At 49.7% G+C, this 27,050-nt stretch overlaps 1 long non-coding RNA gene across 1 annotated transcript; it reads right to left on the bottom strand.

The window, feature by feature from the left end:
• Positions 1–11,013: 11,013 nt before the first annotated feature.
• LOC148184248 (uncharacterized) lies at positions 11,014–13,439 on the bottom strand. Its single transcript, XR_015772512.1, has 2 exons — positions 13,106–13,439; positions 11,014–12,775 (listed from the first exon to the last, which is right to left on the bottom strand). It is a non-coding gene; the product is annotated as an uncharacterized LOC148184248 (long non-coding RNA).
• Positions 13,440–27,050: the final 13,611 nt, after the last annotated feature.

Here is a 27,050-nt window from a genome sequence, read left to right as displayed (position 1 = left end):
CCAGATGCTAATTGCCTCCAAAGGTGAAAGGCTAGTGCCTTGGCCCTTTTATCATTGTAAATTCAGGTTCCTTCAAGACTTTGCGCTGCTGGGCTCGAAGAGCCTCCCCCTTTAATGGTTTGGCATCAATAGGAGGGGGAGGGGAGTTCTCTTTCGCAAGAAGTTGCATCATTGAGAGATCTTATCCCCTTTCAAGATTTCGTACCGCATAAGGGATTCCCCCTCTTCAGAAATTCACATCCTACTCGAGGAGTTTTGCTCTTTAGGGCTTCGCGCATCCCATTGAACTTTTAAGCATCTTTGGAATTCGCATTCACGGGGCAATTACTGTCTTTAAAAAACACACGCCACCACGTTATTCACCCGGTTTATTGCCAACGCGCTGGCAAGAATAGCTTTTCACAGCAAGCACAAAAGATTTCCTACCAGGACACACTTTGTTTGTAACATTTGTAGCCGGCGCACAAAATATTTACGGGACATTAGCGGCGCACATGAAAATAAGAATTAAAATTAAGTAAAAAAAAAACAACAACAACAACAAAAAAAATAACAGAAAACCAAACCCCAAACAAACCACCCAAGAAAGTTACACGGGAAAACGGGTTAAGAAGCTACGAAAGCCGAGAGCGTTCGCTCCGTGGGGGACAGGGGCGGCGGTGAAGGCACCGTCGATGCCCCGGCGGCTCCGCTGAGCCGCACAATGAGCGGCGCGGTGCCCCGCGGAGCCCTCCGGCCTCGCCGGGATGCGGGAGAAAGGCTGGGCAGGACCCTCACCCCGCACCGGCCAGCTGGGGACCCCCACCCGCAACAAAAGGAGCCGAGCCGGGCACAGCTGAGCGCGCTGGGGAAACCCCCCCAGCAGCAGCAGCCGGTACCCCCGGGGGAGCTGGGGGCTTACCGGGCCGGGCCCGCCTCTCGCCGCCACCATTTTGGGCACGGGGGACCCACCGCGGGCTCCGTGCCGCGTCCGTCCCCCCGCCACCTTTGTGTGCGGACACCGGCCCGGCGGAACAATGCGGCCCGGCCCCGCTCCGCCCGCGGCCGCCTCCGGAGCCGGGGGGCTCCCGCTCGCCGCCGCCCGGGACGGGCGCGCCGAAAGTTTGCGAGCGCGCCCGGGAGGGACGGGGAAGTTGCCGGCTCCGCCGCAAGAGGAGCGAGCACCCCGCGCCGCATCACGGCGGGATCCAGCGGCTCGCCGGGGGCCGCGGGGTGCCCCCCGCCACATCGCGGGGCAGCGGGAGAGGCGTGCGGGACCCGCCGGGCAGCGGGAACGGCGGCACGGACACGGCCCGCGGGCTGTCCGGCGGGACGGGCGCGGCGTTCCGCGGGGTACTCACCTCGATCTCGAACTCGGGACAGCGGATGGCGGTGCGGAACAGCGAGCAAGAGTGCGCGGCGGCCGGGACTTCCCACCAGGAGCGGTGCCCGCCCAGCGCCACGGCAGCCGCCGCCTCGGGGCCGCCGGTGCCGGCTACGCTGCCGCCGCCGCCGCCGCCGCAGCCGCCGTCCTCCTCCGGGCACATCTCCCGCGGCCGCCGTCCGCCCGCTCGGTCGCTGCCTCCCTCACTCCGCGGGCGGCTGCGTGTGCCGCCGCCGCTCGGCGCTGCGGCCCCGCCCGCCCCCCGGCGCCACGCCGCTCAGCGGCCGCCCCCCGGCGGCCCCGCGCTGCCCCCTCGCTGCCGCCCGCGCACGGGGCGGCTCAGGGCCGGCGGGGGCGCTGCTGCTGCCGCTGCCCCCCCTCCCGCGGGCGGCCGCCGCTGCGCGGGCCCATCCTCATCGCCCTCACCGCCCTCACCCTCCGCCTCCCGCCGCCGCCCGCGCCCCGCGCAGGAACGGCCGCGCCGCCGGGAACAGATGGGCGCGAGGGGGGGGGAAGAGCGGGGCGGGGCTCCGCTAGCTGAGGGGCGTGTCCCGAGTGCTTGAGCACCAATGGGAAAGCGCGATCGGGCGGGGGGCGGGGCGGAGCGGGGCGGGCGGGGAGGGGACAAAAGGCGTGAGGGCGGGGCGGGCGGGGCGGCGCGCGGCCCTGCACGAGGAGGGGGCGGGGCCGGCGCTCATCACAACAACCGGCCCCCGGCTCCGGCCAGGCCACGCCCACCGGGGGCGGGACCAGCGGGGTGGGCGGGGCCGGCGGGCGCGGCGCTCCCCGGGCCGGTCTCGGTGCCGTTCCCTTGTCTGGGCACCTGCAGCTACCCGGGGGCTGCCCGGGGTGGCTCCTGGTGCAGCGAAGCCCGGGGAGTCCCGCAGGGTTTCTGCTCTCACTTCGTGCCTCTGAGTGCGGGAGCGCGAGCGGCGCTTCTTCTTCTCCGTGTGCGGCTGCCACGAGGAGCCAGACGCGCTCCTGTGCCACCCCCGTGTGTCACCCACGCTCCCGCTCCCCTCATTCCTCCTGGCTCGGAGATGAAGAGCAACGCTGCCCTGTTTTGAGCTGTACTGCGGGAAAACATTCGGCGACAAGTGGGTATTAATTACCTGCTCATGGAGCTGCCTTAATGAGACGGAGTTGGGGTGAAACACCAAGAGTGCTGTCACTGCATCACCCGACAAGCTCTCTGTGGGCAGCACAGCTTCAAAATGACAAAAATCATTTTTTTGATTCGATCCAAAAAAGGATTACTGTGCCCAGCTGCCTCAGCTTTCCTACCTCCAGTGAAACCGCTGGAGTCCAAGCACAGTCCTGGCAGAGCGGAGGCGTGCAGAGCTGGGCTGTGGGTGAGGGCAATTCCTTCACAACTGGGTTTATCCCACCGCCTGGTCTTAACTAACGTGGATGTGAGGAAGCAGTGAAATGCCTGACTTGGAGTTGGACGGGGATATCTATCCCCTTTCAGGAGCAGCCTGAAGGGGAAAACACATTGCAGACACCCTGCTCTGCCTCTGCTCAGAGAGGGAAAGGCTGGTGGCATCAGTCAGTGCCACCATATTGCTGCTAACACCTGCTGACACAAAACAGTCTGACCTCAGTCTCCAACTAGCATCCACTTCTGAGATCTCCAGGGTCTCTTCTGCCTTTTTCCCTTCCAAATGAACATATCAACAGAGAAAAAGGTGAAGCTATAAGCTCTGTGCTGTGTGTCAGGCCACTGCCTAACAGCCCGACCAAGGAAAACCGGCTGAGGATGGGAACAGCTAGTTTAGAGAAGAAACAAATCAAGGAGCAGCAGCGTGGCTCAGCAAGAAAGAACAAGCTCTAATTTCATTGCCCTTTCTCCTATGGCGGGATCAAGGGATACCCAGTGAAATTGGAAGGAAGCGAATTTAAAATGGTGCAAGGAAATATTTGTACCGTGCGTAATTAACACAAGGCATTTGTTACCATGAGGTTTCATTGAGGCCGGGAGATTAGCAGGATTCAGAAAAGGATTAGACATTTATATGGATACCAAGAACATTCATGGTCACATTAGACAGGATATAAATAAATTTTAGAAGGGATATAAACTGTCAGGCTTCAAGGCACAATATAACCACTAACTGATGGCGAGGGGTTAGGGAAAAACTTCCCTTGTGGGCGGGTTATTCTATTATTGTCCACTATGGGGTTTCTTGCACCTTTCTTTGAAGTATCAGAGAGTAGCAACTGTTGAAGTGAGAAGACTGGATTAGGAAGGCTACCAGGCTCATCTGCTGCAACTGCTGTGCTCTTTGGGGGTCTGTGAGAAATGGCATGGCAAAGAGGATGACACAAGAGGTGCCATCAGACACCTGATTTTTCTTCAGACACAGCCCTTGCTTTCCTTGGCTGTAAATTTCACACAAAAAATAAGATTTCCTATCCCTTCCTCACCAAGGTTTTTGCCAAAATGTACTCCGTTTTTTTTTAAGTGGTTTATTAGTTATCTCTCTAAGCTCAGCCTTTGCATCTGCTTTCCCCAAAAGCTTTTGACTTGGTTCATTTATTGTTTGAAGGAGACCAACCCTGACTGTGTTTCAAGGCACAATGACTGCAAGACTTCATCTTGAGCAAGACAGTATCTGATCTCTTGTGTATTGTGTCTGCCTGTGCTGGATTGAGCCAGCTCCAGCTCCCTGCAGTAACTGAGAGGAGAGGGCAGGCGAGCTCAGAGCACTTTGTCAACAAGCAGGAGCCCTAAAAAATACCAACAGCTCTGTGGGAAAAATCTAGAGGTGACAAATCCTCAGGTACAGTCTCCTTTGGGCCAGCTACAGAATTCTACAGTATTACCTAATGCCCAATTCTTCCACAGAGCTAACTTTTGGTCCCCTGGCCATGTAAAGGGAGTTTATGTTGTGTTTCTGTCTTGCTCTATGCTGACATTCCTCCCTGAATTCCTGTAATGTCCAGCTGTGCCTTATCTTACTGCTGCATCTTGGTTTGCTCTTGACACTGGGTCAAACAGCTTTGTAGTATCCCCACTCTCTACCCTGCTAAGAACTTTGTGAACCTTAAATGAAGACTCCTAATCTCTCTTTTTGTCAGAAGAACTGCGGTACCAATTTTGCCTGATGTTTTTTTGAATTAATTTGGCTCCCTCTATCGTCCCCATTATTTCTGTTGGACTGTGTTTCCTCTTATATTGTTCTTTTTATTCCAGGATGCTAGGGGCTGCCCACAACCACTTAAGGTTGTTTCCTTTTTCTAGGTTCTTACACTGTTTTTAAATGACTTCTTTAAACTTCTTATTCAAGCACAAAAAGCTCTGCTCTCCCACTGCTATTCAACAGTGAGCAGAGACTTGGTGAATGCTCTTTGGCATTTCCTCCTCTTTGATCCATGTGCTCCTTCTCTTCCAAGCCACCTTTGGTTATGAGTTTCCTGTCCTAACTAACAAAACCAAAGCCTGCTCTGGCCAGTGTCCTTTCCAAGTATGCTATATTCTTCCTCTGGATATTTTTATTTTTTATTTTTTTTTCTAGGCTGCTGGTACTGATTTTTCAGCTCAATATCCAATCCAGGTTGCTCACTACCTTCCATACTTACACTCCTCCCCTGTGTTCTGTGCTTTTTCTCATCCTTTTTCCCAAACTGGCTGAAGGTTGAGTCCTTATCATGTAGAGCCACACTGGGGCTGATGGACCAAATCAAAGCCTCTTCTTTTTGTTGTTCCAGGTCATCTCTGGATTTGTGAGCTCACTATCCTAAGGGAAAAAAAAATACCAAACTCAAAGTGCCAAAAGCAAATTTAAAAAAAGGTGGTAGAGTGGGTGAGACTGTGTGTCCCCATTCCTTATGACAATTTCATTTAGAAACAAAAAGAAGGGAGGAGTGTTTTCCACTTTCTCCAGAAACACTCATCTCTGCCTGATCTAAAGCTTAAATGCAATGTTGGATTGATGACAGGTAGATCTCCTGTAGCCTGCCTCTGAGACATAATAGATTACTGACAGGCACAGGTCAGATCCTCACCAGCTGAAGCGATATTATCATTAATAAAAATCTCTTTTAAAAGAACTTTTAACTTCCTTGCATTTCCACCACTTTTTGAGCTAAAGTCTGGTAGACTATGTGCCTAAAAACCAGGCTCAGGAGGAACTGCAGTCTTCCCTTGTAAGGAGTCAAAAGCACTTGAAGAAGGACCAACCAAACCTCATACTCTGTTCTTACTGGCAGCACATTCTCAGAAGGACTTGGCTTTGGGAATTTCAAGTTTTCCTAGTTCAGTAGAAATTATTTAACAATAGGTAAAGCCTAACACTTCTGTTTCTTCAAAACAGAACTTTCGCATTTCTGGCTGTGAAGAGCTTCATCTTCCTTTTCTAGCCTGTCTGAATTTTACTGCTTCTTTCTTTGTGTTGACCTCCCTCAACAATCTAACACCAGCAAATCCTACTGCCTTTGCTTCTTTTTGCTGAGTTATGAAGTAGAAGACAGATGTGATTTAGCCAGCTACTATCACCCCTGTCTTCTAGGATTCTTCATATTTTGATGCATCTTCAAGTTCCTTGTTCCCTTTTCAATGCCTCCTGAGCAAAGAGGTTTTGTGGTTTACATAGGACAGCTGCAAAGCCTCCCTGAACAGAGCAGAGGCTGCAGTATTTAGCACTGGGAGGTCTGGCTTTGACCCCTGGATCTGCTTTTCCTACTCAGAAAACAAATCAAGGCAACTGAAGCACATACAGTGAAAATGAAGACACAGATTTTTCTGGGTAGTGATAGAGCTGGAGTCATGGAGGCAACTAGAGGGATCACAGAAGAGAAACTTTGTTTCTTTTAACTAAACCAGGAGAGGCAAGAGGAAAAAAAAAAAAAGCCATGTTGCATTTTGATAATTACTTCTTTTAAGCCACTAGTTATGATTCCATAAGAAGTAGGGAAAGCAGTGGCACACAAGGGGCTGACAGAAGAGGCATGAAAGCCAACAGGAGTGGTTGAAAGAGCAAAACAGATTTGAAATAGAGGACAGTGTAGGATGAGAGAGACACAAGGGAAGCAGGGGGTGAGAAAAAATACTCTGAGAGGGGGAAGTAAATGCATCTCCTTCCTGATTAGCAGGGGGTAAGGAAAAGTATGTAGTCACAAACTCTTGTGGAGTGGAAGAAGCTGGAATGCTGTGAGGTAAAGAGAGAGTGAGGAATGTCTGAGAGATGGCAAAGTCAGGGAGGGAGAAGCTGAATAAACCAAGAAATGCACAATGAAGGAGAGATCTGCTGCTGAGTGGGATGCTGCAGGGCTGCATGAGAAGGTGAGATGAGGAAGGTAGAAAATGTACAATCTCAACAGCCTAACAATGTGAAGTTTTAAGTTATCAAGAGAAAAGATGAGGGAGTCAATAAAAAGGAGAGCCAGTTGTCAAGGCAGAGAATAGAAAAGAGATGGGTGGGCACAGACAACAGCTGCAAAATGTTGGCATGAGAGAGAACAGGGACAGTGCTGGAAAGTGTGGGAGACAGGAGTTGGAAACAGAAGTAGAACAAGAGAAAACTGGCATTCCCACTTTTTTTGGCATGGTGATGCCGTGAACCAGCTTGCACAGGTCTGTTGCTGAAGTGGGATATGTGGTATCGATACAGCTGCATTAAACTTCAGCTGACACCAACAGGGCTGCAGGTTTAGCTGGGACACAAACACTCCTCTCTAGCTTTGAGTCACCAGAAGGTTTTCCATGATTCCTGCAGCCTGCATGCAAGGGTTTGAGGTGCATGTGCTGAAGAACTTGTTGCTTGGCCAGGATGCACTCTCCAGCTCCTCAGGCTGTTGTGTCACAGACGCTGCAATTGTGAAAGAGCTGTGCAGAATTTCTTTTGTCCCCTGGATGCACACATTCCATTTGTCCAGGGTGAAAGGAGTCCCTCTAAAAACCTGACCTAGCATCTGAAAATCTGATGGATGCTCTTTGTAACATCATATTTATTCCACAACACTGTTTGCAGCTGAAGGAACCACTGGAAAGGAGAAGTAATTCACATTACTGAAGTGTAGCCCCACTGTCCATGAAGCAAAGCAGCAGCTGAACACATCACCATTGGTTTAGGCAGAAAATTAGCAACATTGGGCCTCTTTAGCTTGCAGCTTCCTTGAAAAGCATCTCCCTACTGGGAGTTTGGCTAGCACTGATGTGGCAAAGCAGCCTCCATCGAGGCTCCTCTCCTGTGTGCTTTACTGAACTACATATCAAACCAACAGATCTAAGCCTTAGGTCTCAACAGATTTTCTGCTCCTAACCCATTGGGGCTGAAAACCACAGGTTGTAACTTGATGTTTTGTCCCCTTGAGAGCAATCAACAGGCGAATGATAATTTGTGGCAATGGATTTCAAGCCAGGGAATCGGGATCTTTCCAAGTCTTTCCCCAAAAAGCAGCAGAGAGGGGTCTGCTGCCTGGGGGTTTGCTTGTGGTCATCCACACTCACAGCTGCTGCTGGTACATCTGGCAGAGCGATGAGTCAGACACGGGCTGGCTTGGACAGCCACAAAACGAGATGGGGAGCCAGTGATCTGCCCTAGAAACCTCACTGGGAAGCAAAGTGGAGACACAAACCCCTACTCTTGTCTGCCTCCCCAGCTCTGCTGTCTCTGCTTCTGCTGTCCAGAGCTATCCCACAGGCAGGCAGCAGCATTTCGGCATAAACAAAGAGATGTTTAATTGTTTCCAGACCAGCAGCAGCCAGCAGTGGTGCTGATAGCTGTGCCCTGTGCTTCAGGACTGCTTCTAAACACCAGGGAGAGGCTCACTGGGATTCACCAGTGTGGGGGAAAAGCACTCACAGGCAGAGAAAACAGCCCAGACAAAGTGCAGAGGATGCTGCACAGTGCTCCATGCATAGAGGTGTCCTCACTGGTCACTCCAGGAGAGATGGGCTATGTTCCTACAGGGGAATTAAAATACCACAACAATTCAGTTCTCTGTTCAACACCTTCTTAGATGGGGATTAGTGGTGCCTGAGCAGAGTTGGCAGAGTGGCTGAAGGTTTCTTTGCTGTAACCAGCGTTCCACAGTCTGGAACTGAAGATGTGATGTGAGGGGAAGCTGTATTTCTTGTCTAAGAAATGCTATGAGAAGTGCTGAGCACCTACTGCACAGAGCAAGATGGTTCCTTTTCAGTGCTGCTCCCAAAGCTGTGCTCCCCACCGAGGTTTCTGGGTCAGGTGCAACATTGGTGTAAACCACCAAACCCCTACAGGTTAAAAATGCTTTGTGTACACCAATTCCCACAGCTGTGGTGGGGTTGGAAAGGCAAAGCCCTTGGTGGTTTCAGCCAGCGCAGCCTGTCCAAAGCTTCGCTGGACACCCACCTGCCAGGTGCTTTTTCTGTTGTGCTGTTTCCGTGGGGAGTAACTTGTAACTTCACCAGCATCCTTTTCCAACATCACCAATACCTCCACTTTCTGCTGCTGCACTTAGCTGGAGAGATATTCAAATCCCATTTCCTTCCACGGCAGTCAGCAGAAATGGGAAGTGATTGATCTCTAAATCTTGCTAAGAGCAGGATACCAGGTTGTGCTGATGCACTGGTCTAGAAATAAGGCAGAGCCTCACAGAGGGCTGAGCAGCCATCCAAACATTAGCAGGACTGAGCCATGGTTCTAGCTCTTTCACTGAATTGCTCTGAGTATGTGAGTAAATCAATTCATGAATGTTTTCCTCATCTAGAAAATGGGAATGGTCATATTTTGATACCTCAGGGAAGTTGCGAGGCTTAATTAGTTAATGCTAGTGCCTTGTCAGTTCTCATTACCATGGTATCTCTGTGTTTATTGCTCTGAAATTGTAGAATGCTAAACATTATTATTCTAGATGAGGTGGAGTGACTTAATCCAGCTTCTCTGTAAATATCAAGGCCAGGGAGTTGATATTCCCGGTACTGGCTTTAGTGTGAGGACTGCCCTACTTGTAGAAAAATCTCCCTGACATATAACAAAATTGGTTTATTTTCAGATTCCTAATGTAGTTACTCTTGAAACAGTTAAGCTGCACTTAAACTGGTTTACTTAATGTGTAATTAAACTCACCCGGGATAAACTTAATTTAAGCTGGTTTAGACACAATGTTGGTTCCAATGCAAGGGAAACAGAACAAGGTCCATGAAAGACTTTCAAAACCTGGCAAGTCACTCGGAGGAAAGTGACTGTAGGCAGCTGGAAATGGGGGATGGCTGAGAAATTCATGGACTGAAGGGATTTTTAGGTGCCTGGCCTCAAAAACAAAAAGAGCTAGTGACTAATCCAGTGAATCATCTCCAGACCTTTCCCAGAACAGTCCTGCTGGTAACTAGGGAGTTTTGAGATACTCAGCTTTTTCTGTCACAGGTTAAGAGAGAAGCACAGTCTTGGACTTAGGGGCTGTTAGAAAAGACCTGAGATGCCTGAAAGTGGGATGGGGGGCTGCCTGCACCCCTTCTGACCCCAGCCTCTCCAGCAGCTGAGGTGGGGGAGCCTGGGTAGCCAAGGGCTGATAGTAAAAGTGGGAGAGGGAGGCTGCTCCTCCCACTGCCTTTCCACAGGGGCTGGGAAATGGCTTTGCACTTTGCACATATCACTTTCATCCTCCAAGGCACCAGAAGCACAGCCCTGTACCTCAGCCTGGTGCTCAGCTCAGAAAATCAGCTCAGTGCCTCCTCCAGGGCTGGATGCAGGCACACAGTGACAGTGGCTGCTCACCTCTCCTTGTCACCAGCCCAGAAGCGGAAAGAAAAGACCTGCCTGTGCTGTTAGTGACACTGTCACCCATTGACTCCTCCAGCTGGTTCACTTTTAGCAGCTCTCACCAAACACCTGAGGCTCAGCTCCAGAGGTTCCCATGCTAGCAGGATATCAACACAAGCTGCTGGTGCTCCTTACAGTTAGGCAGGAAGGATGCCGTAAGGCTCCTGCACGGAGATCTGATAAACAGGTCTCAGTCTTGGCCAGAAGAACCTCTAGGTTCCTGTTCCCAGCTCCACAAACAGCTCTGCCAATGCACTTCTGCTTTTCCCAGAGCTCAAGATGAGCATCCTGCTGCAAACCACCTGCCTGTGGTGGAACGGTTGCGCCTCTGGAAGCACTGATTTGTTTTAAGCCTGTGGCCCGATGAAAACACAAGTAAATAGTCAATGGAGAAAGGAGAAATTGGCAAGGAGAAGGGCCAGCTGATTTATTCCTTCTTCTGCACTTAATAGCTCTCGGGGTTTGGGTTTCCCACACCTACCTTTCCTGGTTCACCTTCATGTCTAAGCCTCATTTTCCTGCTGGAAAGAGAGGAATATGTGCCAGCAGCTCTGTCTGTGTGCCCCAGCCCCCAAGATACCGAGATCCTGCTGGATTGTGGCACCACAAGAACCCAACCACTCCAAGTTAATCACCCAGGTCAACAATCTGATTTGCAAAGTCCTCAGCACTCAGCCATCCTGCCAGTTATCTGAGTGCCCATCTTTCCCCTGCCTCTTCCCAGCAGTGCAGGCAAAATGGGGCAACTTGGCTGGCAGCTGGCTGACCCCTCTTCATGCCCTGGGTGAGGGCAGAATTTACCCCCAAGCCTCAAAATGTGGAAGGAAGGATTTGATTTATACATCCAGACAAAGCCCCATAGGGAACAGCCCTATGGAAATAAAACCTATTATGCTTTACAATTAGAGAGGGGAAAAAGCTTAGGGTTAAAATATGAAGTTGCCAAGCTATTAACCTTCTCATTTAGAATGAATGGTCACTAAATTACAGGGCACATCTCCTCCCTCCTCCAAAGAATGGGCCTTATGAGGAATGGCTGTGTTCATCCTGGAGAACTCAGTGGGGACTTTATCACTCTCCACAACTAGCAGAAAAGAAGTTGTAGCAAGGTGAGTGTCAGCCTCTTTTCCCAGGTAACAAATGATATAACAAGAGGAAATGGCCTCAAGTTGTACCTCGAGAGGTTTAGATTGGATGTTAGGAAAAATTTCTTGACCAAAAGGGTTGTCAAGCACTGGTACAGGCTGCCCAGGGAAGTGGTTGTGTCACCAGCACTGGAGATGTTTAAGACATGTAGATGTGGCACTTGGGATGTGGCTTGGCAGTGCTGGGCAATGGTTGGGCTTGATGATCACAAAAGTCTTTTTCAACCTAAATGACACTGCTCCATTAGGTGAGCAAGCAATAAAGCACAATTAATCCTGCTCTGAAGATGTGATCAAATACTGGCAGCAAGCCACAGCTGAGCCTGAGGGGGCTAACAAACTTAAATCAGAGAACAGCATATCAGGCAAATAGCAAATCCTCCCACCACCTCCTGTCACCACAAACACCCAGCCAGCGTTTGTGTCCCTATCAGTGACACAAAATGTGCAGCCTTACCTAGAATCCATGGGGGAAAAGCTCATTTTCCACAGGGCAAACATGCCTTTGAGGAGGGAAGGGGATGGAGTTTCCAGAGATCTTATCTTTTAAGGGGAAATGTTGTACATAGATTTTAGCCAGTCCTGGTGGTTCAAAGTCTCCTTGGTAGTGTTTGGGCACACATGCTCTGGGCACAGTGTGAGATGGGGTGGAGAAGTGCTCTCTCACCCTCCTCAGGTGGGAGATTTATGGTGGGGTTTGTCAGCTCTTTTTCTGATGCAGAGCCTCTGAACAGCCATCACAGCTCTACCTTCATCTTTCCAAACCAAGAGCTTTGTTCAAATGATTTTTCTTTCCCATGAGAGAGTGCTACCATTTGTCTGAAGCAGCATCATAGAAATCAAGGTGAAAGCAAAACCAAGCAAAAATTCATTTAGCAAAACATTCAGATACCATTACAACAGTGCTATTAAATATAAACCAAACTGACAACCAAAATTCCCCTGCAGCCCTTCCAACCCCAACTTTGAAGACCATTCTGGGGAAGATTAACAAACAGAAAGAAAAACAAAGATGACTTGAAATAAAAGAGAAACTAGCAAAACAAATTCCTTTGATCCAGCTGAGGAAAAAAAAAAACGCAGGAGGGGAAAGAGCTAGCAAAAATAGTATTTTTTTTTTTAAGTGCTGTTAGTATCAGTGATCATTCTGCCTCAAAATCCCAGTTCTGACAGGGGTGTTCTTCATGCCAGGCTCCACCACTGGCCTTCTCAGCTCCAAATTTCCTCCCAGCTGTGGGGTGGGGGACACAGAGGAAGGCAGAACTCTGCAGTCCCAAGATTCAGTCAGAGTCAAGAAGTATTTTAGGCACTCCCCATCCTTTTCCTGCTGTTGGCTGCTGCAGCTGCTGTGCCCCATGCTGTTTCTTTGTAACAGAGAGGGAAGGACAGAGGCAGATTTTCTTTTCAGGACTTGCCACTGCTCAGTGTTCTTCACCATCTCCTGTCTCCAGGCAGAGCAGTTACCCCCATCCTTCTCTTGTCCTTTCCTAGCCAGGTGCTTTCTGCAGTTTAACACCAATTTCCTGAAAATAACAATGAACTTAACTGAACAAGGAACCAAACACCTATTTCTATTCTAAAACTTCCTCCACCTGCCCATTTTGGGTGAATCCAGCCTGTAAGTGCCTTTACTTAAAGGCTACAAACAACCTTGATTTGTCCCACATGGATGGGTTTTACCCATCACCTTGGGCTCTGCACTGGGGCTTGATGCACAACCACAGCTGGAAAAAAACAACTGATCTGAGAAAAAAACCTTGATCTAGAAGGACAGGAGTGGTTGTGTGACAGCACAGGGAATAGTTCTGGTGTTCCCCTATCCCTTATGCCATAACTTTAGCAAGAAAACTCACTCAATTTTTTTAAATTGAGCTGGCAGCTGGATTTGCTTAGCTGTTTCTGAAGTCATGGCTAGGAAACAGCAGATCAGTGTCGAGTCAAACTCCATCACTGCAGTCATACCCATCGTGCCAGAGCCTCCCTCTGTCCCCACAGAGATCTGCCCTAGGAGACACTTCCAGCAAGGCACAGGAACAGCTAAAATTGCACTGCTCTATCAAATACCTGCCCCTCCCAAAGAGCCTCTCCAAATCTGAGCTGGGGCTCAGCAGAGGAGCAGTGTCAGCACATCCACCCTCCCTGCAGGGCACTGCCACCACCCAAAGGCACCCAGGACCAGGCTGTCTGGGGCCCTGCTGCCAGGAGGGAACAAATCTGCCTCTCACCTCTTTATTCTGGAGCCATGTGGGGGTTAAGGCTGCCTTTCTCAGTTGCAGAATGACCCAGGTGGGGCTAATGAGTGCTTGCCTTGCTTAGCTAATTAGAGACACCAAGAGCAGCAGGCTGCAGTTCTGGGCTGGGGTACTTGCAGAGGAAATATAGAGTGTGTGGATTTTATTTCTAGCCTCTTTTTTAAAATTTTTTAATTTTTTTTTTTGTGTTACAGTCAAGTTAAAAACCTCTGGCAGGATAGCACAGCACAGATGGAAAGAGCAGAGGGAGGAGGCCCCACAGCACCCTTCTCACCCACTCTCTTCTCATCTACATTATTCTGTGCTATGAGAAGGAGGCAGGAGTAAAAGGTAAGGAAGGCTGGTTTGTTCCCATTCAAGGACAGATTTTCAATGTGGGATCTGAATCCTCCAAAGGCCAGCCTAAGCCTCCCTACTTCCCCAGCTCTCCCTTTGGGAGCTGCCCACGCTCTCAGCGTAGCTCAGCCTGCACTCTGCCCAGGGGCATGTGAGGCTCAGGCATTCTGTGGGACACTTACACCCCAAAACCATCTGCAGGGGTTTCACCTTCCCTCCACACCTGTGATGCATCTTCCTCACCAGTGGGGCTGTCCAAGAGTGCTGAAGGAGAGCCTTCCCCAGCAGAAATGTTGTGAGAGACGTGTGTGAGTGTCTGGGGTGGCAATGCAAGATGGAACCAGAAGGATGTGTTCTATCACCAGCTGTTAAAACCAGCTGGGGCACTGTTCTTTATCTCTCCCACCACCCATCCTCCCTCCAAGGGGAAATCTGCTGTTCATGGGCCATTGAGTCTCACTGCAGGACTGATAAAATTCCATCATCCATTGGGAGATGCTCCACCCAGGGGCAGGAACCAAACATTCCTGCCTGGATATAATCTGAGATTTGGAACAGCACAGCAGCCTTTCTGCACTGGATGCCAGAGGAAAACAGGAGCCATCTACAGCCCTGGAGCTTCAGAGGAGAACTGCACCCTTCTACAGGATCTGTGCTTCAGCAGAACCACATCTGTCACTGCAGGAGAGCTGCAGCCACCATTTAATGGGACTGCTACCAACAGCCTGCCCAACAGGGTGTCAGGTTGAATTCTGACTCTTGTCAGTGGTGGTTTCTTGTTGGTTTTCTTTTTTGTACTACTGCATTTTAATTTTCCTAGTAAAGAACTGTTATTCCCATATCTTTGCCTGAGAGCCTCTTGATTTCAAGATTATAATAATTCAGAGGGGCACGTTTACATTTTTCCATTTTAAGGGAGGTTCCTGCCTTCCTTAGCAGACTCCTGTCTTTTCAAACCAAGACACAGAGGAAGCCAAATTATTGTTGCTGGGCTGGGCAGTCCTGCCCTGGCCACTCCCGTTTGCACATCCCAGAGGTTTTTGCCATTGGGGCACAAAGCCACAGACAGACAGACAGACAGACATGGGCACTGCCCACTGTTCCCACCCAGTAACACTGGTGGGAGGTTCTGTGGCATGGACTGGAGCTGAAATTGCCTGCTTGGGAAGGTTTGGGGTGCAGAAGCCCAGGTTAGGGGTGATGCTTGTCAGGGAGGTCATCCCAGAGCTGCCAAGGCTGCTCCTGGCCATCCCACGTGTGACAGCGTGTTGGCCAGCACATGACAGCTGGAAGGGATCTGGATTTTATTACAACATCACCTCTATCATAACACACCCAAAGAGGGTCTTCAGCTGCTGAGGAGCCTGCCCTGTGCTCACAGGCTTGATCACAAAAAGTTGTGGTCTGAGCTCTCTTTTCTGTACCCTTTACCTACAAATTTCAGCTGCTGCTGAAAGGTGCTTTTTTTTTCACCTCACTCTTGCAAGCTGCATTTCCCTTGTCTCTTTCTAGCTGTTATTTAGTTCCCTTCACGTTGTTTTCCCCTGGCTTTTTCTTTGTTTCTTTCCTAGGAAGCAGCACATCATTATGGCTGCTCTTTCTCCAGAGCTCTCCTAGCCGAGGTCATTACTTAGCTGGGGAGATCCAGCGAGGTGGCTGTTTGTGTGGCTGTGAGACCTGTGAAAAAAGCAGCTAATCAATTCAGAAAATCATCTGGGTGGTAACCCCACTGTCAGCTTATTTTCTTCCCTTCCACTTAGACATCAAACTGGCTGAAGAGGACTCTGGGGAATGAGGCAGGCACTGAGAGCTCCTCCTCTGCAGACACATCTGTGTCTTTCATCAGCAGGGCTCAGGGAATACCACTAACTGGAGAGGGGGGAAAAAAAATCTCTTTGGAGCTGAGAGGCTCGCTGTCTCCATCCTCTTGCTCTGAAGAGACCCTGCCCAACAGGGAAGCAGGCATTTGAAAAGTGGCTAATGCACTAACCCTGGCAGAATCTCATGTAACAGGCAGAACTGGGGGAGGACAGGGACAAAACACACAGCAACGAGGGCCAGGGAGCAGACCCTGGCAGCCAGAGCAGCCTGCAATGGCTAAGTGCAGCAGCAATTGCAACAGGACATGCAAATGGCCTTCTGGTGAATGAACTTGCTAATTGTTGCACTTTGCTTTCAGTCTTCCTCTAGTCTGTGTTTTTTGGGGTCTGTGTCAGAGCAGGGGGCACTCAGAGCCATAAAGCCTTTACCGTGGCCAGTTTTAGTAATGAGGAATAGAGACACACAGCTACTCTGGGGCTCTGGTGCCATTCAGGAAAGATAAGTCCTATCAGAAAGGCATTCTCTAGCCCTCTGAAGGGGGAGTGTCCATGTGCATGCATGTGTCAGAGTCACAGAATGTGTTGGGAAGGACCTTTAAAGGTTGTTAAGCTCCAGCTGCCCTGCAGTGAGAAAGGAGACCTTCAGCTACATCATATTGCTCAGAGCCCAGTCCAGCCTGACCTTAAATTTTTCCAGGGATGGGGAATCAACAATTTCTATGTGCAACCTGTTCCAGTGTTTTACCACCCTCACCATAAAAATTTTTATGTCTAGTCTTAATCTAGTTTTATCTAGTCTAAATCTAGTCTCTCTTCGTTTAAAACCAGTACTGCTTGTCCTATCACAACATACCCCCACTAAAAAATGTGTCCCATCTTTATCTTTCTTATAAAAACCTCTTTCAGTACTAAAAGGCCACAATAACTTCTCCCTAGAGCCTTCTTTCTCCTGGCTGAATAATCCCAATTCAGTCTTTCCTCAGAGGGGAGGAGTTCTGTCCTGCTGACCATCTTGCACAGCCCTCAGGGTGTGGGACTCATTCCACCAACTCTCACTGCCATCAGTAGCCCCATTCTGGGCCAAAACTTCCAGCTCAAGGCATCCATCAGCCACCCCCAGGCCCCCAAACCTTTTTCCATCCTATGGGAGGGTGTTGGGGGCAGAGTGGGACATGGGGAGCCTCACATTCCATCCTGGGGGACCCCAGAGGGGCAGAGCCAGCACCCCCAAAGCCCTTAGCACCTGCCACAAGGACCAATCCTCCCTTGTGCATCAACAAGGATTTTGTCCTCACATCCTAAGAAAGGTGGGAAGAATGGGGTTTTAGACTCCTTTGGGCTGAAATGACTGAAATCATGTAGGCTGCTGTTCTGTTTTACTCACATGCAAGATGTCATTAAGCAAATATCTTTTCCATAAAGCAAGGAACACTCACACATAGCCAGGCTTTCCCTATTTTCCATGCTGTATTTATTTAGCAGGAATACTGAACCCTCTGCAAAGGTTTGCTGTAAGTTCAGAATGGGAGAACAGGCTGAATTTGAGGTTTCCTTCCTTCTGCAAGGTTAAGTCACATCCTTAAGTCTCCTTTTAGAAAGCTGACAAACCATGTTAGAAGAAAGAGAAAAATCTTTAATGGAGAAGCCTTGCACTCAAGAGAACACACAAGGCTGACCCAGGCCACAGTTCAATTCTTGGGCTCATTTTCTGCAGTGACACAGACAAGACAACTGCACACCTTTTTTCCTGTTAGAAGCAAACTCTGATGCTCTTCACAGCCAGACAACTTTGCCAAAGGGCCTCAGAGATAAATGAAAGGCTTTAATGTTTGTGAAGAGTGAATTAGTGCAAACAAATTCCTTGAAACTGCTCTTAAAAAAAAAACCAACATCTTAAATAGAGGGAGAAAGCAGGAAGCTCAACTACCTTTAAAGACAATTCCTTCCTACAGAGCAAGTTCTGTATAAAATCAAGATGTGTATTTGCTTCCTTTGGTGTCTCCAGCACTTTAAAAAAAATAAAATAAAATAAAGCTTTTATCCTATTATATTTTAAGCCATGACTGACAGCAGAAAAACAAGTTCTTGCCTTATTTCCTCTATTTTACCAACATGAAATGTTCTGCCCATGGATTTGGCCAGCAGTCTGGAAAATGTCAAGGATAGGAAAGGCTGAGCTTCATTTGCTTTGCACAGATCTGAGTAATGAATTGTTCATTTCAAAGTGCTGTTCTAGCTTGAAAAGCGAGTCTGTAGTGCTGGCATCATAAGGTTCCACATCTGTCTCTCAGTTGCTGTGGACTATGTTTGCTCAATTTATTAAACAAGGAGGTTTTTTCATGTTTTGCAACCCTGCAAACTAAACAGGAGGCCTGAGGCTTTGGAAGGGTTTTCCTCTTCTTATGTACTTATCAACATGGCAGGTTTTGCTCACTTACACTTCAGATCAATCTCCTCCTCTGGACACCTAAAACTCCTTCCTGCTGCAAGAAGACTGGACAAACCCAAAGTGCAGGAAAAGTAAGAGCACCAACAACTTATTTTTGACACTAGACAGAGTACTTATAATTCTGAATGCAAATAGGAAGCAGAATGCCGCAATAAAAACAAAAGCAGAGTCCCCAGACAGAGTTGAGTAAAAGTCATTGTGGTTGCAGCTTGATAAAACTCCATGAAGGAATGAGCAGCTCAAAAAGATTCACTGGGAGCTCATCTCTGTGTTTCATTGTGTGAAAACCAGAGATATTCAATTACATTAGAAATCATATGAGGGCAATTGGAGGCAATCCCTTTTCACACTGTGCACATTTACCTACGGAATGTGTTTCTGCCATGTGTGATGGAGCCCAGGGGTCTCAGCAGGATTCAGAAAAGACTTCAGCAGGTCTCAAACATTCTTATAGGCAATATTAAAAGCTATAATTAAAGCAACAAAGGCTGCTAGTGATGTAAGCCCTGCTTGCCAACGCTGAATTCAACCTTTCCCAGCGGAGTGGGAAGTGTTTCATCAGTAGGGATGTTCTCCTGCTCATACCTACTTCAGATTTTTGTGTCCCTGGCAAAAACAAAGATCTAGAGGAGAGCAAGAGTTAGTCTTATCTAGCACAAATCAGTTTTTCTATTTCTATTTAAACTACTGAGCATCAAATATGCCCACAGTAATCCTGAGCAGTCCTAAGGGCAATGCAAGGTTGGAGGGGCAGCTCCAGGGTGGTGTCCACAGAGTCCTGACTCCCCTAAGGTGCAAAAAATCCTTAGCCTTAAACAAATGTCTTGGGGCAGCGAGTTCCACAGCTTAACTACTTGGGTGGGAAGCAGACAGGCAAACTTTCCTCTCATTCATTTCTCCCAGAGGTTGATTTCACTGGCTGTGCAGCAGCAGTGGCATTTCCAAAGAGAAAGCTTCTAAATGTTTTCTCTCTAAGAGTGTTTTACCCATTTGAAGATTGCCTGCAGTGTGAAGGGCTGCCCCTGACAGGCTGCTGGCCCAGGGACACAATCCCTGGGGCTGGAATGGAGACCAAGGGTCCATCAGCACCCCAAAAAGGCCCAGCCTGGTGTCTGGGGGATTGTATGAGAACAACTGGAGCTACCCCACCATGTCCACACTCTTAGTGGTGTTCACACAAGCCATGGCCTGTGGTAAGTGCTGCCAAGTCCAGAAGGAGGAGAAGAAGAGCAGCTCTGGGCCATAGCAGGACCTCGGGACAGGCACGAGGGCTGCGGCCTGAGCAAGCCAAACAACACTTGTGAGCCTGCCTCAGCCAGGTGTATTTTGTTTCCTTCCAAGGCTTCCACTCGTTTCCTGGCCACTGCACACAGCCTGAGTGGCTGGAGCCTTGCAGAAGGAGCCTTGCATCCCTGGGATTTGCAGGGGGATATGTTGGAGGTGGGGAGCAGGTGGCACAGTGCTGAGCTGCTCAGCTGTCGCGTGGCTGGAGAGGGACGGACGCAGCTGGGTGAGGGAAGGGAAGAGCTCAAGGTCTGGCAGCCTTTCTGCTTTACAGGTCTGAAGGAGCAGCAGAAAGCTGATCCAGCTGGGGTGCAGGGCCCCGTGAGGTTTGGATCCCAGGAGGGGTAGCACGAAGCACCCTGGAAAAAGAGTGGGATGTGTCCGTGACAGCCTCACCCTGCTTTGTGCCGGGCGAGTACCCTGGCAGCAGCCCCTGCTGCGTGCCAGCAGGGGCCTTGGCAGTGCTCTCTGGGGCATGGATTTATATCTGCTCATGCAAATAACCTGGAAGTGTCCCCCGGAGTGGGACAGCTGGTCCTCGGCAGCGCTTTTGGGAGCATTCTTTATGTGCCCATGTAAGTACCCTGGCAATCTCTTTTGGGGCTCTCCAGCAGGGGCCCTGGCAGAGGCCAGGAGGCAGCGTCTCGCTGGCTGAAGCCATGCCAGCTGAAGCTTTCCAGCAGCAAAGCTTTCCTTTCTGCCCCCGAACAAAGGACCAATGTGGCCGGCGTTATTGATTTCTTTCCTGACTCGCCGCTTTCAGCGTGGCAGGAAAAGACCAAGAGGGGTTTTAATTTGTCCAAATGGTTTTAGACAAGGTTAATAAAACTCATCGATAAATGGCGCTTTTCATTAAGTTTTAATTGCGGTGTCATTTCAACAGGCTGGATGTGCATAGTCGTGGAGTTTGATTTTTTCATTTAAGGTGCCTCCTCAGCAAAGTTGGTGGTGTTTGTTTTGTTGTTTTTTTTTTCATTTAAGGTGAGCTTCCCTGAGTTCAGTGATTAATTTCCATTGTGGACTAAGGAGATGCCAGGCTGCTGGAAAGGCTGACTGCCTCAGTGAATTCCCTTTGGCCCCCATCCCATGCTGGGAATTACAGCTATTTAGGCTAAAACTCTGAACCTTGCCCACTTCTGTACCTTGATCCATCATCATCTTGGTTCAGAAAGGGTGCTGGTGGCTGCTAGCCATCTCTCCCCCTCAGGGACTGGTGAGGATGGCTTGAGATGTGTTTCATCTCTCCTGTTAACCCCCAGAAGTGGGTTTTGAACACCTGAAAGAGATGCAGATAGGATCTGGTTCAGGTCAACTCATAGCAGGGTGAATAAACAGAAAATACCAGAACCACTGGTCAATTAGAAGCTCAGTCTGGATGATAGTTCTCCCTCTCCAGAGTGAAAATATGAATACTGTTTTAGCTTAAGAAGGTCTGTGTACACACATATTATCCCTGAGACACTATTCCCTCCTGTGCACTGCACTGATTTCTGTCTCCAGCTCGGTTTCAAAACTTTGTTAAAACAGTTCTTTTTAACCAGTTTACAATTTCACTAATTGGTCCCTTTCTTAACAGCAAATTTCCACTTTCTTTCCATGTAATCATTATAAGAGTGGAAAGCTTCACTGCTGCAGAAGGCAGAGGGTTGTCTGGTAAAGACCTTCTACATTAAAATGCCCACTGCTGTTACCATCCTGTTTGAGGAGCTGTGGTGCTTCAGCCTGGGGATTGGCAGCAGATTATATTCATCCCTTGCATCTCCACGTGCCTTCAGAAGGCTCACAGAGCATGGCAGCTAGTGTCAGGGTTCTGAGAGCATCCCCTGGGGGTTTGACTCCCTGGGTTCAGGCCTGACTTATGTAATCACACAAGTGCCTGATGTCGAAGAAAGCTCTGCTGAAAAGCCCCAGTGAGGGCCTGATGTGCTGTTCACCAGCTGAGGCTCTTGCCCTTGCTCCCCAGCTGGGCTACCCTGCATCAGTAGCTGTGCCATGAACCCTGTTTTTGTGGACCTTGGCCTGTGGACTTCAGTCCCTGAGCTGACCTTGGATCTGTCTCGTCACCGTGGACTCACCTGGCAGTCACTGGGCTGTGGCTGAACCTGGCTGCCAGATCTGCTCTGCTGTTCTTGCCTGGAAACTGCAGCTGCACCTCTGCCTGTTTGGCCACTGCCCCACACCTGCCTTCTGCCACCCCCAGCTCCGGGCTCACCTTCCCCCGTGGAGCCAGCCCTTGCAGGTGACACGTGGATTGATGCCAACATCCCTTATGGTGCCTGTAATTTTGCCTGGGTTGTCACCAGTGGAGTGAAACTAGAGCAGGAAATGGTCACCCTGTGTCTGCAGAGGGCATACTGATCAGGTAGGATAGAAAGACAGAAGATCTCTGTCTTGGGTGGCAATGCAAGATGGAACCAGAAGGATGTGTTCTATCACCAGCTGTTAAAACCAGCTGGGGCACTGTTCTTTATCTCTCCCACCACCCATCCTCCCTCCAAGGGGAAATCTGCTGTTCATGGGCCATTGAGTCTCACTGCAGGACTGATAAAATTCCATCATCCATTGGGAGATGCTCCACCCAGGGGCAGGAACCAAGCATTCCTACCTGGATATAATCTGAGATTTGGAACAGCACAGCAGCCTTTCTGCACTGGATGCCAGAGGAAAACAGGAGCCATCTACAGCCCTGGAGCTTCAGAGGAGAACTGCACCCTTCTACAGGATCTGTGCTTCAGCAGAACCACATCTGTCACTGCAGGAGAGCTGCAGCCACCATTTAATGGGACTGCTACCAACAGCCTGCCCAACAGGGTGTCAGGTTGAATTCTGACTCTTGTCAGTGGTGGTTTTTTATTGGTTTTCTTTTTTGTACTACTGCATTTTAATTTTCCTAGTAAAGAACTGTTATTCCCATTCCCATATCTTTGCCTGAGAGCCCCTTAATTTCAAGATTGCAATAATTCACAGAGGGGGGGTTTACATTTTTCCATTTTAAGGGAGGTTCCTGCCTTCCTTAGCAGACACCTGTCTTTTCAAACCAAGACACTCTCCCATATTATAATTCGAAGCAGCAATGACAGCAGCATTCCTGCACCCATGTGCCACATGCCAAAACCTTAATGTGTGCTGGAACCAGGAGGGGTGTTCCACAAACTGGAGGAGGTTGTGGAAAGGGAATTTCAGGCAGGTGGTGATAAAGGCTCCCCAGCACACCACTCTGGAGGGGGCTGGGCTGGGTGTGGGTTGGGGTCCCAGGGTGAGCTGGAGGAGGTGGGCCCTGCAGCACACACACACACAGAGCCAGTCTGAGCTGACAGTGAGGTTCAAGAGATGAGGCTTGCTCAACAACACTAACAGAAGGTGGACTTGAGCTCTTTGTTCATAGGGTGAGCTAAAGAGCAGCTGTATTCTTGTAGCTACCAAAAGATGTGGGCTGTTTGGGTCGAAGACCCCACAAGCCTCCTTAAAACCTCTCTCTGTGCCTGAGTTTGTGAGTTCAGTGATCTCACTGCAGCTTGCTGCTGAAGGCCTTGTAGAAGGGGCACTGCCTGTGTGCTCTGTGCCTTTGTCACCCTGTTAGGGTGAGTGCCCTGAGGACTTGGCTGCTTGCTGTGGAGAGGCAGGCAGTGCTGTAGTGCTTTAGGGGAAGAGCATCTCTCGGGGAGATGCAGCAATTTAGCCAAAGGTAAGATTGTACCTATCACTACCTGCAGGGTAAGGCTGGGAGCTACCAGAGGACAAGAGTGTGCTGGGCTGGGCTGAAATGCCTCTGAAGAACAGGATGAACAGGTCTAGGCATGCCAGAAATGCCCTGAGCTTTGTCTGTAATGATCACAAGTGGCTGGGCTCTGCTGTGCAGTGTGTACCCTGGGCAGGTGACTGCTGCTGTGATCAGCACCCTTCACCTTGCTTTAAACTCTGTTGCTCAGGTGTTGCCACAGCTGAGAGCAATACAAATCCCTGCAGAGCCTGAGGAGCTTGGGGGAATGAGGTTTTGCTGGCAGGGCTGCTAGTGCTGACTGGCTTGATGCCAGGGTCTGCATTTGCAGCGTGGTATATGGAGGTACCCCTAAAGAGAGCCGTGCAGAAGCTTTGTTTTGACATCTCAAGGCTTTAATAGAGTTTGGAGGTTTGCCTAGGCAGGATGAAGCTTGGCTACAACACAGGCACTTTAGGCCAGTCATGTTTTTAACCCAAATGCTCCTCACTACTGTTAATTTTTTTAGCATAAATCCATTCTAAATGCTGACTTGCTGGTCTCATGCTGAGGGGGAAAAGAACCTGTACAGAGTGGAGTGACTCCTGAGCAGCTGAAGGTCGGGTGAATCTGTTGATGTGCTCCCCAGCCTTTGCTATCCTCTCTTCCAAAGCATTTCTGGAGCCTTAGAGAATAAGATAGAGCCATAGCTCTGGGAAGCAGTGTAGAATGTCTCTTCTGGTGAGACTTCCATGAGAGGCTGGGGTCAGAGAGAGAGAGAAAGGTGGTGCAGTGTCACTGCAAGGCTTTTTTACTGATTGGGCTTGAAGTGTGCCTGTGTGATGGAGCTGTGTGGGTGATGTAGACACAGAGAAAGGGAGAGGCAGTGAGATGAGGAGATGGTTGACATGGAGACACAGGATGTCCTGGCAGAGGTCACAGGGATGCTCACAGCTGCAGGCTGACCAGGGATGAACTCAGATCCTCTGTGTCAAGGTGGGATGGACCCCAGGGGAAGAGGTGGGAGGATTAGGACAGAGATGTGGTTGGTTTTTGATTCTGTTTGGGGAAGTCAGGTGTAGCAGGCTGGGAGTGGGGAGGATGTTTATATGGAATATAGCTCCTAGGAACAGGAATTTTGCCTGCTTTAATGCTAGGGCAAATCCCTGCAAAACCACACTAACCTCTGTGAGTCAACACAGCCTGGGGATGGATAGACACCACAGGTCAGGCAGGATACCTGACATGACTAATGCAAAAAGCAAGAAAACCCTTCCCATGGTAGCACTGGGGTTCTACCCTCCCTAAAGTCATCCCCCAGAGAGACAGTCAAGTACACTTGCTAATCCAGGATGTTTTGCTTGCCTAGTTTGCTCTCCTTTTTGTCCCTGTGGGTAGGAGAGGAAGAGAATAGAAGAATACAAACAATGAACTTGAGGCTCAGGGAATGTTTGCACAGAGGGCTTGGTGACAGCTTGGGACCTGCCCTGGATGGCACTGAGCCCCTTTCCCAAATACCCAAAGCTGTCAGCTCGTGCCCTGGGAGCCCTTGGCAGGCTGCTGTTTGTCCCCAAGGCAATGGGGTGTTAATACACATCGGCTCACTTGGTTTTTTTACTTCCCCTTCCCAGATCTCCAGGGAACTGGGGTGGGCACAGGTGGAGGATTGGAAGGAAATGATGCAGTTTCACTTATTTATTTGCATGCTAAGTGTCTTGGGTGGCAATGCAAGATGGAACCAGAAGGATGTGTTCTATCACCAGCTGTTAAAACCAGCTGGGGCACTGTTCTTTATCTCTCCCACCACCCATCCTCCCTCCAAGGGGAAATCTGCTGTTCATGGGCCATTGAGTCTCACTGCAGGACTGATAAAATTCCATCATCCATTGGGAGATGCTCCACCCAGGGGCAGGAACCAAGCATTCCTACCTGGATATAATCTGAGATTTGGAACAGCACAGCAGCCTTTCTGCACTGGATGCCAGAGGAAAACGGGAGCCATCTACAGCCCTGGAGCTTCAGAGGAGAACTGCACCCTTCTACAGGATCTGTGCTTCAGCAGAACCACATCTGTCACTGCAGGAGAGCTGCAGCCACCATTTAATGGGACTGCTACCAACAGCCTGCCCAACAGGGTGTCAGGTTGTACCCTGACTCTGTCAGTGGGTTGGTTTGTACTACCGCATTTTTATTTTAATTTTCCTAGTAAAGAACTGTTATTCCCGTATCTTTGCCTGAGAACATCTCAATTTCAAGAATATAAAAACTCAGAGGGTGGGGTGTTTACATTTTTTCCATTTCAAGGGAGGTTCCTGCTCTTCCTTAGCAGACTCCTGTCTTTTCAAACCAAGACACCAAGCTCCAGCCGAAGGGCAGTGACAGCCAGGTGTTTGTGCTGGCTGTTCTTGTTAGAGGACAAATGCTGATGGACTTGTTTGACTCCTGGAGCTCTGAGCCCTGCTATTGTGAGCAAGATTTGAACTTCTGCAGGTGTGTTGGGAATAGCCCAAAGCACCTTGTTTGGGTTGCTGGTCAGAGGAATTCATGGTTGTTATATTTGGGAGCCAGGCAATGATTACAAATCAATGACTCCACTCCCAGAGTGATTCATCATTGACCTGGGAATTTTAGCCCTTTCCTTGGCTCTCTCCATCAGCAGCTCCCGTTCCTGTGGCATCTCAAGTGTCTTATTTTAAATCAAAGGGTAGTTATGGGTGTAGCTGAGGAGTGGAAGGACAGAGGCACTGGGATGTGGTCAGGCAGCTGAGGGAAGGGAGGGTTTTTGAAGGGGCATGGGGCACCTTGAGGGTGAGCAGAGCTTGGCTGTAGACTGGAGCAAGACCCAGGGCACACCTGCATTCTCTCTGCTGCAGGGCTCCCACTGATGTCCCTGCTGGGCTGGGAAATGCTCCATGGTTTTGCCTGGCTAGGCACAAAGTGGGGTGGGAAGAGATAAAAATGCCAACCTGAGCCCAGCTGGACCAAAGCAGGGGTAATGTAATGATCCAGTGGGGAGCTTTTAATGATCCCAAACATCCCAGGACAGTCTGTTCTTAATAATAATTATAGCACTTAGCACAGTTACATGTTCTTAGCATTTTAGAGGCATTAACCAGGGACTGGGACTGTGGTCTCACCCAGGCCCAGCAGAGAGGCAGGGACTGTCCTCCCTCACCTGTGCACCTGCCCACCTCTGGCTGTTTTCCTGCCCCTTGCTTGTCCCACCTCATGGTTTCCCTCTCCAAACTGGACTGTGTCTCTTATGCAGACTTGTTTTACAGCAGCTGCTGGCCCAAGGACCACAGCTATTGCACCAGCAAATACAGCAAATAATCATCACAGATAAACAGGGAATTGGTTCCATTTCACAAATGAGGCAGCTGGCACGGAAAGAGCAGCTAACTGGTGAGCTAGGAACACATTTCCCGGCTCCAGTCTTCTCTTCCCAGCCTTACAGTGATATTTCCAGAGAACAGCTTGGATTACAACCAGCTAAAGGGCATCCCCACCCTCTGTGCTCCCAGAAATCCTCCTCGGTTTGCATTTGGCTTACACAAAAATGGGCGGCCCACACAGAAAACGCAGCCGGGTCTGCATCACCCCTAGGTCTTGCCTCTGCTGGATTTATCACTGTAGCTCTTGCAATCACCTCCACACTCTGCCAGGCCTTCAGCTGGGGCTGGGAGCTGCAGTGGCACACTGCGAGCTGACCCTCCCCAGCAGCAGGACGGTCTCTGAAAGATGAAGTGAGAAACAAACATCTGCAAGGCTGTGGCTGCCACCTCCGTGGTCCTTCCCCCTTGCTGCATCCCCTGTGCAAGGAACAGGGTGGTGGGAGCTGGCACAGCTGTGGCCACAGCAGGGGAGGTGCAGGAGGGAGAGGTGGGGAGACCTTCTGGGAACGGTACCTGTCGCTTTCAAGAAGCTCAAAAGGTTGGAGGGGAAGAGGTTTGCATGTGG

Source organism: Pseudopodoces humilis, chromosome 5 (genome assembly GCF_049639895.1).
Source record: "Pseudopodoces humilis isolate 2021_Gansu_Grassland_sample_001 chromosome 5, ASM4963989v1, whole genome shotgun sequence".
Classification (NCBI taxonomy): domain Eukaryota; kingdom Metazoa; phylum Chordata; class Aves; order Passeriformes; family Paridae; genus Pseudopodoces; species Pseudopodoces humilis.
Note: the sequence above shows the minus strand (reverse complement) of the source record. Positions and strands in the feature narration are given on the sequence as shown.